The sequence below is a fragment of the Sminthopsis crassicaudata genome, chromosome 1, assembly GCF_048593235.1.
Source record: "Sminthopsis crassicaudata isolate SCR6 chromosome 1, ASM4859323v1, whole genome shotgun sequence".
Taxonomy (NCBI): Eukaryota; Metazoa; Chordata; class Mammalia; order Dasyuromorphia; family Dasyuridae; genus Sminthopsis; species Sminthopsis crassicaudata.
In genome coordinates this window covers 71423620-71434453 of record NC_133617.1, presented here as the reverse complement: position 1 = coordinate 71434453, position 10834 = coordinate 71423620, and positions in this window count along the sequence as shown.

Genomic DNA, 10834 nt, shown 5'->3' with positions numbered 1-10834 from the left:
GGCTGAAACTCTGAGTTGATGCACTGAGGTCAGACAACTGAACACTTAAGGCTAATTATCAATTGGCCAATACTCTATTAGCATATGGTTGGAAAATGGCCCTGCCCACTATTCTGTGCTGGTTCAATCTATTGATGTAGACAGATAATTGTGTGGAGAATTAGGGGGTGGAATAATTCACGATAGAGTCACTTCTGAGCGGGAGAAAAAAGAGAGGAGAGGTTGTGCAGATCCTGCGTCCATCCAATTCACTTCTACTCCTAAGACCAAGAATAAAGATCAAGGACTTTTGCTTATCCTGAATCTGGCTGATTCTAAGGTATCCAAGGTGCTAACTCAGTCTTTACAATCTTGCCCTGAAAGGGACCCTAGCCAGTCCCCTTCAGGGGAAGGGTAAAAGTAATGATCTTAATTGTTGTGGGAATATACTTTTTTTAAAAAAATCACCATGAAATATTCTCTCTGGCCTAATAATAAGATGTTTCTCTACTTCACTTTTGAAGTTGAGATATTAAAGGAAAGGAACTTTCCTTTAGGTAAGTAGACCCAAAAGGATAACTAGCTTAACACAGAGTACTTCTAGATAAAAATGTTGCTTTCCTCCCCACTGTTTTGTGGCCTTGATAGAAACCTAGCTAAGGGTCAGTCTAAGGGCAGTCTTCCTCTTTCCTCTGAAAGGATCATATGATCCTAGGCAAAACACCCTCTTCATTCATTAACACACATAAGACTCCTTTTTTGGGGGGCGGGGGGCTTCTGGATATAGATCTGGGGAAGATGCCATTGATTCCTCTTGAAGGGTAGTCTGGGAAAAAGGGGACAGACACCCTGTGACTCAAATCTTACTAATATTAATAAAAGAATTATTTTGTTACATATCTTGATTTTTTTGGGAGGGATTCTTATAAATGGCACTTCAATTGTCTTGAAGCAGAGACAAAGTTATTTTGGACATCTCTTTAAGTCAAATATGGTTAAAATTCGATTAATCATAAATCAAATAAAATTGCTTCTGGCAAGCTGGCACCTAGACACTATACAGCTTTAATTTTTTTTCCTTTGACATTAGACATGAAATATTTAACATTCTAAGTTTGATCACCCCTAGTCTCTCTTCTGTGGCCTAAACTTTCTTTCTTGATCATTTATACACTCTGCTAAGAGAAAGGGGTTTCTAAGAAGAGTATGTGTTAAAATTATATTTTGTTCTAGTTTCCTTGACTACCCCTTCTCTTTCTAGTCAGTAGAGTAAGTTTATAAAAGGTCAGTGTAAAGCAGGAAATAAGATTGCAAAGGGAATAAGAAGTTACATACAAATCATCCCAAAGGAGCATAATTTACAAATTGTATCATATATTAACCAAAATTCATATACCAGCAATGTGTACTAAAGGAGAGAAGCCATCTAGATTTTGCTTATTAAGGTTTTGTTTCTGTGACATGTAAATTCCAGATAAATCCAGATCTCCACACTCCAAACCAGAAGAACGTCAAAGAGGGGCTAACTTTGAGAAGATAACTTGAAAGTGTTACTGATAACTTAGAGATGATTTGGATATGGTAATGAACTAAATCCAAAATGAGACAGATGGGAGTTGGTCTATTTCCCCCCCAAACTGTATAAAAATGAAACTTCAAATGTCTGTCTTCTTTCCCCCCACTCCCAGCCCTCTTCCCTCTTCCTCTGTGCTCTGTTCTCATGACTTTAATCCATTGTTATGCAAATAATGTTCTCTCCTTCTCCTACCCATCCTCTGCCCCATTCTGTTTGTCTCTGTCCTATCTCCCGGCCTTCTGCCTCTGCGCCACTTGTCTTTTTCTGGGCTTTTTGCCCCCTTATTCTCTGTCTTTAATTAAAATGTGATTGCCACCTCATTTTGTATTGCCAATTGTGATCTTTCCTGGAAAGTACCCAAAGAACTGAGTGTACCTGTCCCTATTTCATAATTTCATAAATTAATTATCAATTCAGTTTATTTCTTAATATTTTCAGTAGAACTAAAATTTTTTATATGCTTCTACATTCCTCCCCCTTTTCTTTCTGAGCACAACTATTCCCAAGAGTAATTTATATTCATTAATTTCAAAGATCTCATTTTGTACCTACTAATCAGTAGCAAGATACATTACTCTAATTGGTTCATTATAAATATAGAACTTTCTATGTTCTGCTTTAATACATAGGATACAGCAAAATAGTAAGTCATCTTACTATGACAAGAACTAGCCTGGTGTTATAATGGTGTGCCAAGTGAGCTCATAAGGTGGAAATGGCATTACCTTGAATTGGGGGACAGAAACTGATGTGTTTTGAATCCCTTTGATTCTTGGTCAAGGAATGAAAAATGATGTGGTTTGAATGCTCTCAATTCCTGGTGGTCAAAATGGTAGTAGCAATAAGAGAGTCATGAAATATCCCCTTAATTAGCCGTAGGTTTAAAAGTGAAAGAATTCACTCATTCCCGAATTATTAGTTGCAAAATGAAAATTTATTGTTGGATAGAAATCAGTTTGCTAAGGGACTGACTTTTATAGTGGCAAAGATCTATTGGGAAGTGGAATTTTATGCTGAGAATGCTTTCTCTGTGGGCAGAAGAGTCCTGGCAAAGTGCATGGGCCATCTGCAAAGAGCATAGTTGAGGGAAGCTATTATATTGGGTATCTTGTCAGGGCTGGGACAGCCCAAGCTGATCAGACCAGGATTCCTCAATTGAATGAGAATTTAGAATTTCTATGGGAGTTGATTTGCCCCTGAATATTATTGTTTCTCCCTGGGAGAATGGGCTCTGTCTCTAGACTTCTTGGAGCCTAGGAGAGCCTGATCTCTGAGATCAGAAAAGGGAGCACAATTTAACAGTTTCCCTCCCTCTTCAGTACCACTGTTAGTATGACAGGGGAGTCCCAAAACTTTCTCTTTCTTTCTCTCTGACTTTGGGGGAGAACGCTAAGCTTTCCCCTAAGAGACAGGCCCCAAGGAATCAAGATAAAATGTTATCTAGGTGGGGCTAGTTAAGTACAGGACCACTCCTACTTACCTGGAGCTGGAGATTACAAATCTGTTGAGTTGGAAATTAACCCAGAGACACTCATTCAATAACAAGATTTTTTATTCTGATTCCAGCTCATACTGCACCCATCCCCCATCAAGAGCTGCCCCCAGCTTCTAACCTAGGCTTCAATTATAAAAAGAGCCAACTTGGGACTCACTCCTTGCAGAAGGCCTAAAGCAGCTTGCTCAGTTGCAACCTTCTGCCCGCTGAAATGATATTCTCTTTCAGCATTACCCCTTCTTTATCTTTCTCACTTATTTCCCTTATAAGACCTTATTCACTTTCTCTGCTATAGGAGTTCTCTGCTAGAAACTCTCTCTGCCAGGACTCCTCCACTAGAAACTTTATATCCCTCTGCTGGGACCTTGCTATCAAGGAATTCAGTCTTTCAAGCAAAGGCTGACTTCCCAATGCCAATGATAAACTTCTTTTGCCAGTCTAGCTTTTCAGGTTCGTAAATTCCTTTACAAAGAACCTCTGCACCAACCAAAGAGATTCCCACAACTCCCTACCCTGTCCCAAATCCTAGGGGAATCAAGGGGACCTTGTGATGAAACCTCATCATTTGGGGATACAACCCCCAATTTCTTCATTTAATTCCCTGACCTCCAGGAACTCTGAACCTCTTCAAGTATAGACAGATACCAGTGTCTTTGTGTTTCCAGACTTTTAATTTTTTATTTGGTGTTGTCGAATAGCTCCACATCAGACACTGATATGATTTTTTTCAGTAGAAATGATATGAAATTAGCAATACCAAATACTTTGCCTCCAAGAACCATGGGTCCTTTCCATCTGCATCTAAAACTTTCCATTTATATTGTCTTCTCCATTAGAATATAAGCTCCTTGAGATGAGTAAGTGTGTTACTTTTCCTTTTGTATTTTCAGCCTTGTGCTTAATAAATGCTTTAATCTCTTGAGAAATAGCCACAAAGCTATATAGATTTGCCAAACTGTCTGGAATAGATATAGTCTAATTTAAAAGCAATTGGAATTTAAAAGTAACATTATTCTGCTAATCAATTGGCAGGTAGATAATATGATTTTCTTAGTCATAGTTATTACAAAATGGATATTAGGAATACGCACATATGTATGTACTGATTATTCTTATATAGTTATAACTCTTATCAGAAGTATATTTCCTGTTTTAGTTCAATCCAGCATATCAGACACATAATACAACCACATCCTCATATCAGATTTTTGATGGCAACTAGATGGTTATAAATGCCAGAAATTCCATTAATTTATTGTTTTATACCAGATATCTGGCTCTATTCAGAGACTACTTATAAAGGGATTAGTTTCTCCCTGGAATTTGGCTTCCCACACATTAGCATGGACTACAAAGTCCCACTTGCATTCTTCTTGGTGTCCCTAGAATCAAAGTCCCAGATTTCCTTCAAGGGGCCATAGAGAGTGAAAAAGTGGATTATGAGAGGTGCCTATGAAAGTCCCCCCTTCTTCTAAAGAGGGAACTCATATTTCTTTGGATTCAAGCTTGTTCTTTGAAATTTTACAGTATTCACTTTTGATGGATTTGTGGCTATTTTTTTTCTATTTACATTGTAATTATTGATTTTGTTTTATCTTCTTTTCATCAGTTCTTGTAAATCTTTCTATGCTTCTTTATATTTATCTTTTTTATTTCTTACATCATAGTAATATTCCATTAATGTGCCACTATTTGTGTAACCATTCCATGATCCATGGGCATCTACTTTTTAAATTCTTTGCTATCACAAAAAAGTGCTACTATAAATATTTTGGGATATAAAAGAACTTTCTTGGAGTATGACTAGTAGTAGGATTTCTGCATCAAAAATTATGGATATTTTAATAGCATTATTTGCATAATTCCAAATTGCTTTTTGATTCACACCCTAAACAACAATGTCATTGTGTCATTTTCTCCAACAACCACTCCAAAATTGACTCAGCCTATGATGTGACATAAAACCTCAAGATTGTTTGGGTTTGCATTTTTTTTTATTATTAGTGATTTGTCAGAGTGGTGCCCAAGACATTTTAAAAAGAGTTATAAGGGGTCAAAACAATTTTCATAATTATATATTTTAATTTCTAATTTGGTAAATGTTGATAGATATAATCCACATAAATAAAAATTATTTGAGGAGTCTTCAGTAATTTTTAAGAGTATAAAGGAGTTCTGAGACCAAAATGTTTGAGAATTACTACTGCTTTGGAGCATTTTCTCATATGGTTGTTAATAGTTTGTGATTCTTCTTTTGAGAGTTGTTTATTCATATCATTTGATGACTCATCTGTTAGAGAATGGGTGGGAGTCATTTTCATCCTCTAACAGGAATGCTGAAAAAAGCCAAGGCTATCATACAGCTAGTGGGAAAAGGCTGCTTCCATACATGGCAGACCAGATGATGCAGAATATCCATACATATTTCAGTCCTCTAGTCTTCCAGAAGCATATCTGTAGCATCTTCTTATAAGGCTTTCTTAGGGATCCAGGGATGAACCAAATCCCCATCACACCATTAACATCTACTGTTATCTTAGGACAGCTATACATCCTGTTATATACCTTTACCTGACATTTCTTACCTCAGAAGCTTTACTGACAGATCTCAAAACAAACTAGATAACTACAGATTTCAAATTCTCATCTAAACCTTTTCCAGTTCCTTCCAGAAAGGCAGTCATCTGGAATTAAAGCACAGTCTCTTGGTTATGGAGTAACAAATTCTCTTTTGAGGGAGAGGAGGCTACTTGCAAAGGCACCAGGTCTATTTGCCTCAGACTCCATAGCTGGAGCATTTATTCCCTATTTGTATAGTGGTGAGTATTTCTGCCAGTCTTTGGAAAGAACTAGGTTTTGTTTCTCAACAAAGAGCCAAGGGCAACTAGATGATGCAGTGGATAGAGCACCAGATTCAGAGTCAAGAAGACACTTATTATTAACTGTGTGACTCTAGACAATTAAGTCACTTTTAATTCTGTTTGCCTCAGTTTCCTCATCTGGAGAAGGAAATGGTAAACCATCCCAGTATCTTTGCCAAGATCTTTGCTTCAAAGAGTTGGACATGACTGAAAACAACAATAACATGCTTTAATACTGTGCTAAACACCAGGGTTACATAAAAAAGCAATAAAAGCAAAGACAGCTCCTACTTTTTAGGAACTTATGTATTCTAATGCACTTGGCTGCTGGATCAGAAGAAAGGAACAGAAAAGGTAGCTGCACTGGACGATCTGCAGGACACATCCTGATGATTTGGTTTTGAGCTAGCAGAAGAGTACAGGTTCATTTAGAAGAGTATGCATATTGTCTGCCTATATTTTTCCTTCACAGGCTAATGGTACACTGTTTCAAGTCCAATTCTTTTTGTACAGCAAAATAACTGTTTGGACATGTATACATATATTGTATTTAACTTATACTTTAATATATTTAACATGTATTGGTCAACCTGCCATCTGGGGAAAGGGGTGGGGGGAAGGAGGGGAAAAATTGGAACAAAAGGTTTTGCAATTGTCAATGCTGAAAAATTACCTATGTATAAACGTTTTGTAAAAATAAATTTATTTAATTAATTATTTTTTTAAAAAAAGAAGAGTATGCATAACTTCTATATGCTGACTTTCAGCAGCTATCTTGGTGATTAATCTGATTACAAAGGTCTCAGCAATTTCCTTTGTGACTGCTCTCAAGTCTACTTTAGCAATCTGGTAAGTGAGGTTCATCTTATTCTGAAAGCATGTAGATTGCAACAAAAATATAGTTATTATAGCATTTAACCATTTTAATAAAATCAACTTATTAGATAACCAAAAGAAAAAAATCCATCATCATGTGGGCTTTGTCTTGCTTTTAGTTTCTGAACATTCTGTGCTTGGCAGTATTGTTAGGCTAATAAAGAAAAATTTCAGCCAATTTTTATTTGTACTAAAAAGATACCAATTAACTCCAGGGTAAGAAAGATTCAAGGGGAAAAAAAAAAAGTATTGCCACAGGCACAAATGCGCTTCTCTTTTAGAAGTCTTAGAGACAGGCTAGAGAAGAAATAAGATAGCCAGACTTGTTTTGTCTGAGAGTATAAAGAAAAGACTTTAGGTCCTGGCTATAGAATTAGCCCCAGACTAAGTTTTCATCTCTCTCTGTCTCTGTCTCTGTCTGTCTCTTTGTCTCTCTGTCTCTCTTTCCTCTTAAGTCCTATGATTTTATTATTCCTCACTTATGATTGCCCTTTGCCCAAAAGTTATTTAAAATAACAATAAAATCAATATTTAAATCAAATTTGAAACTTGTTTGTTTTGTTGAATCAGTCTCCAGTCTCTGTTCTCTTGTTTCCTTAGGTCTGAGAAGGGACTTTCTCAGTACTTCACATACAGGAATTTCTCCTGCTCCAGATTGGAATGAGGGTGAAGAGAGGGAAGCAATCGCCTGGGGCTATACTAGATCCTATTACAAACACACATAGCTACAAATTTAATAATCCCAGATTAACTCTTTGACAAATAGAAAATATACATCCTTGAATACTTAAGATAAAAATGTCTCCTACTAGCTTCAGTTCATTAATCAATCACAATATTCAAATTAAAGAGGATCTAACCTAATTTCATAAATGCATCACCCTTTTTAGGTATGATTCCAAAAATTTACAGAACTTTCATACAATATTTTCCAAAATTCTAATTTATAAGCATAAAACTAATAAAAAATAGTTGCATGGATTTAAAACACAAACACAAGACGAGGTTTGTTGCCAATCTAATAACATTAATAGAATTAAATGTAGCTCCAAATCAGCTAGATGGAAAATTAAAAATCAACAACAAAAACCTTTTCATTTATCTACCACTTTTGATATTCTCTCCTGGTTGCATTTTTAAAAAAACAACAGTATTTTAATCTTACAGTTACAAAATAAGTGGTACCAGCAACTACTGTCCAGAGCATATCTTAAAACAAACTTTTAACTTCCTGGAAAAGGAAGAAGCATTATTGTTCACAGCTGTACATAGATGGTATTCTAATAAATACTCTCCTGATCTCAGTGAGCTCTGAAAACTAACTTAAACTTGGCCATTTTTGGCAATCCTGGGTTTGTCCTTCCCTGCCTTTTGTCAGTCCATGCTAGAGATGCCAGTGGTTGGCCAAAAAGAGAGTGACCCTTTTGGGTTGATCCCTGATTAAAACAGTGTAAATGAAAAGTTCACTAAAAGAAGTAGATTTTTTTTGTTGTTGTTATAAAAATGTCACCAAAGGTCCCAGAATTAGAGAAATGCATTTTCCCTCCCTACCATAGAAGAAAAGAAAACTTTTAGGGTAGAATTTCATATACATTTGTCAGATGTGATCATTATATTGGATATACATTTACTTAATTATTATTTTTATTATATTATATTATGTAATAATATAATATAATAATAAAGGATTTAATCTAGAGGAGAGAAAATGTCTGCCTCATTCTTCACCCTTCACAAAATGAGCATGATATAAGGGCAAAATTCAATGGTAAAAAGTATCATTGAAAGGAATTGGAGGAAGGAGACAAATCTCACAGAAAGAGCACTGAAATAGGAGCTACCCATAGAAAATAGTCTTCTTGAGGAACCCCTGTGCACCAGACCAGCCCCAGATGGAATTCCTCAGTCTTAGATGGCAGTTGGAGTGAGGGGGTAGCAAGATGGCAGAGGATTACTCAAAGGAGAAGCTGTTGGTGGAATTATACCTGGAACCAATCCTTAATATACAGTGCTACTAGAAGTGATGTTCCACATGTCTTAGTCAAAAGAGTAGCCATGTGCACCAGAGCTGGAGAAGCAGCAAGGAATGGAGCTTTCATTCTTTCAGAAAACCTTCAAACATAAAGTAACACTCAAAGTCCAGAGGACTGCATGGGTGAGGATAAAGGGTCAACTTTCTATCTACATCAAGTCAAACACACTCAAATCAATAAACATTTATTAAGCACTTACTGAGTGCTAGGCACATTAGAGATTCAAAGAAATGCAAAAAACAAATATCCTCTTCACCAAATGTATCTACTTTCTAAGGAAACCTTAACAATTGTATACAAATAAGCTATGGACAGGATAAATAGAAACAATCAACAGAAGGAACACCTCAAGAGAGTTTGAGAAAAGCTGGCTGTAGAAAACAGGATTTTAGATAAATTCAATGTTATTTACTATTACTACTCATATGTGTCCTTAATCCGATGGCTTCAGACAAAATTAAGGATAAAAATATTTAAGAGAGAACTGAGGATTACATGTGTTATATATATATTATATCATATATATATTATATCATCTGTATGTGTAGATACATACTTATCAGATAACCAAAAGAAAAGATCCATCTAAATGGTCAAAGGATATGAACAGACAATTTTCAGATGATGAAATTAAAACTATTTCCACTCATATGAAAGAGTGTTCCAAATCACTATTGATCAGAGAAATGCAAATTAAGACAACTCTGAGATATCATTACACACCTGTCAGATTGGCTAAGATGACAGGAACAATTAACGATGAATGTTGGAGGGGCTGTGGGAAAACTGGGACACTGATGCATTGTTGGTGGAGTTGTGAAAGAATCCAACCATTCTGGAGAGCAATTTGGAACTATGTCCAAAAAGTTATCAAACTGTGCATACCCTTTGATCCAGCCGTACTACTATTGGGCTTATATCCCAAAGAAATACTAAAGAGTGGAAAGGGACCTGTATATGCCAAAATGTTTGTGGCAGCTCTTTTTGTAGTGGCTAGAAGCTGGAAGATGAATGGATGTCCATCAATTGGAGAATGGTTGGATAAACTATGGTATATGAATGTTATGGAATATTATTGTTCTGTAAGAAATGACCAACAGGAGGAATAGAGAGAGGCTTGGAGAGACTTAAATCAACTGATGCTGAGTGAAACGAGCAGAACTAGGGGATCATTATACACTTCAACAATGATACTGTATGAGGATGTATTCTGATGGAAGTGGATATCTTCAACATAGAGAAGAGCTAATCCAATTCCAATTGATCAATGATGGACAGAACCAGCTACATCCAGAAAAGGAACACTGGGAAATGAGTGTAAACTGTGAGCATTGCTTTTTTTGTTGTTGTTTGTTTTGTTTTGTTTTGTTTCTCTTCCCAGATTATTTTTACCATCCGAATATAATCCTTCCTTTGCCACAATAACAACAACAAAATTCGGTTCTGCACATATATATTGTACCTAGGATATACTAGAAGATATTTAATATGTATGGGAATGCCTGCCATCTAGGGGAGGGGGTGGAGGGAAGTAGGGGAAAAACTCAGAACAGAAGGGAGTACAAGGGATAATGTTGTTAAAAAAAAAAATTTACCTATGCATATGTACTGTCAAAAATGTTATAATTATTAAAATTAATTAAAAAAAAGAAAAGATCCATCATCATATGTGCTTTGTCTTGGTTTTAATTTCTGAACATTATATATGTAAACATACACATAGCTATGTCTTTGTCTCTATCATTTGAATTTGAATTTATCAGGAGCAATCCTCATAATAGCTCACAGTGTCTTTGGCTAGCCCAAATCTTCACCCAATATCCTTTGAGCTTTATTCTTGGATATCTTCCCGCCTCACTCTTGAAGAATCTTACCCTTCAGAGTCTCGGAACATCCAGTCTTATACATTATCTCTGGGTTTTTGGAAATGTAACATCCTCAAAGTTTAAAAGGCACTACAGATAACGTGCTCTTCTCCTTGGGTCTCACAAAACTCAAGGATGCCTCCCATGCT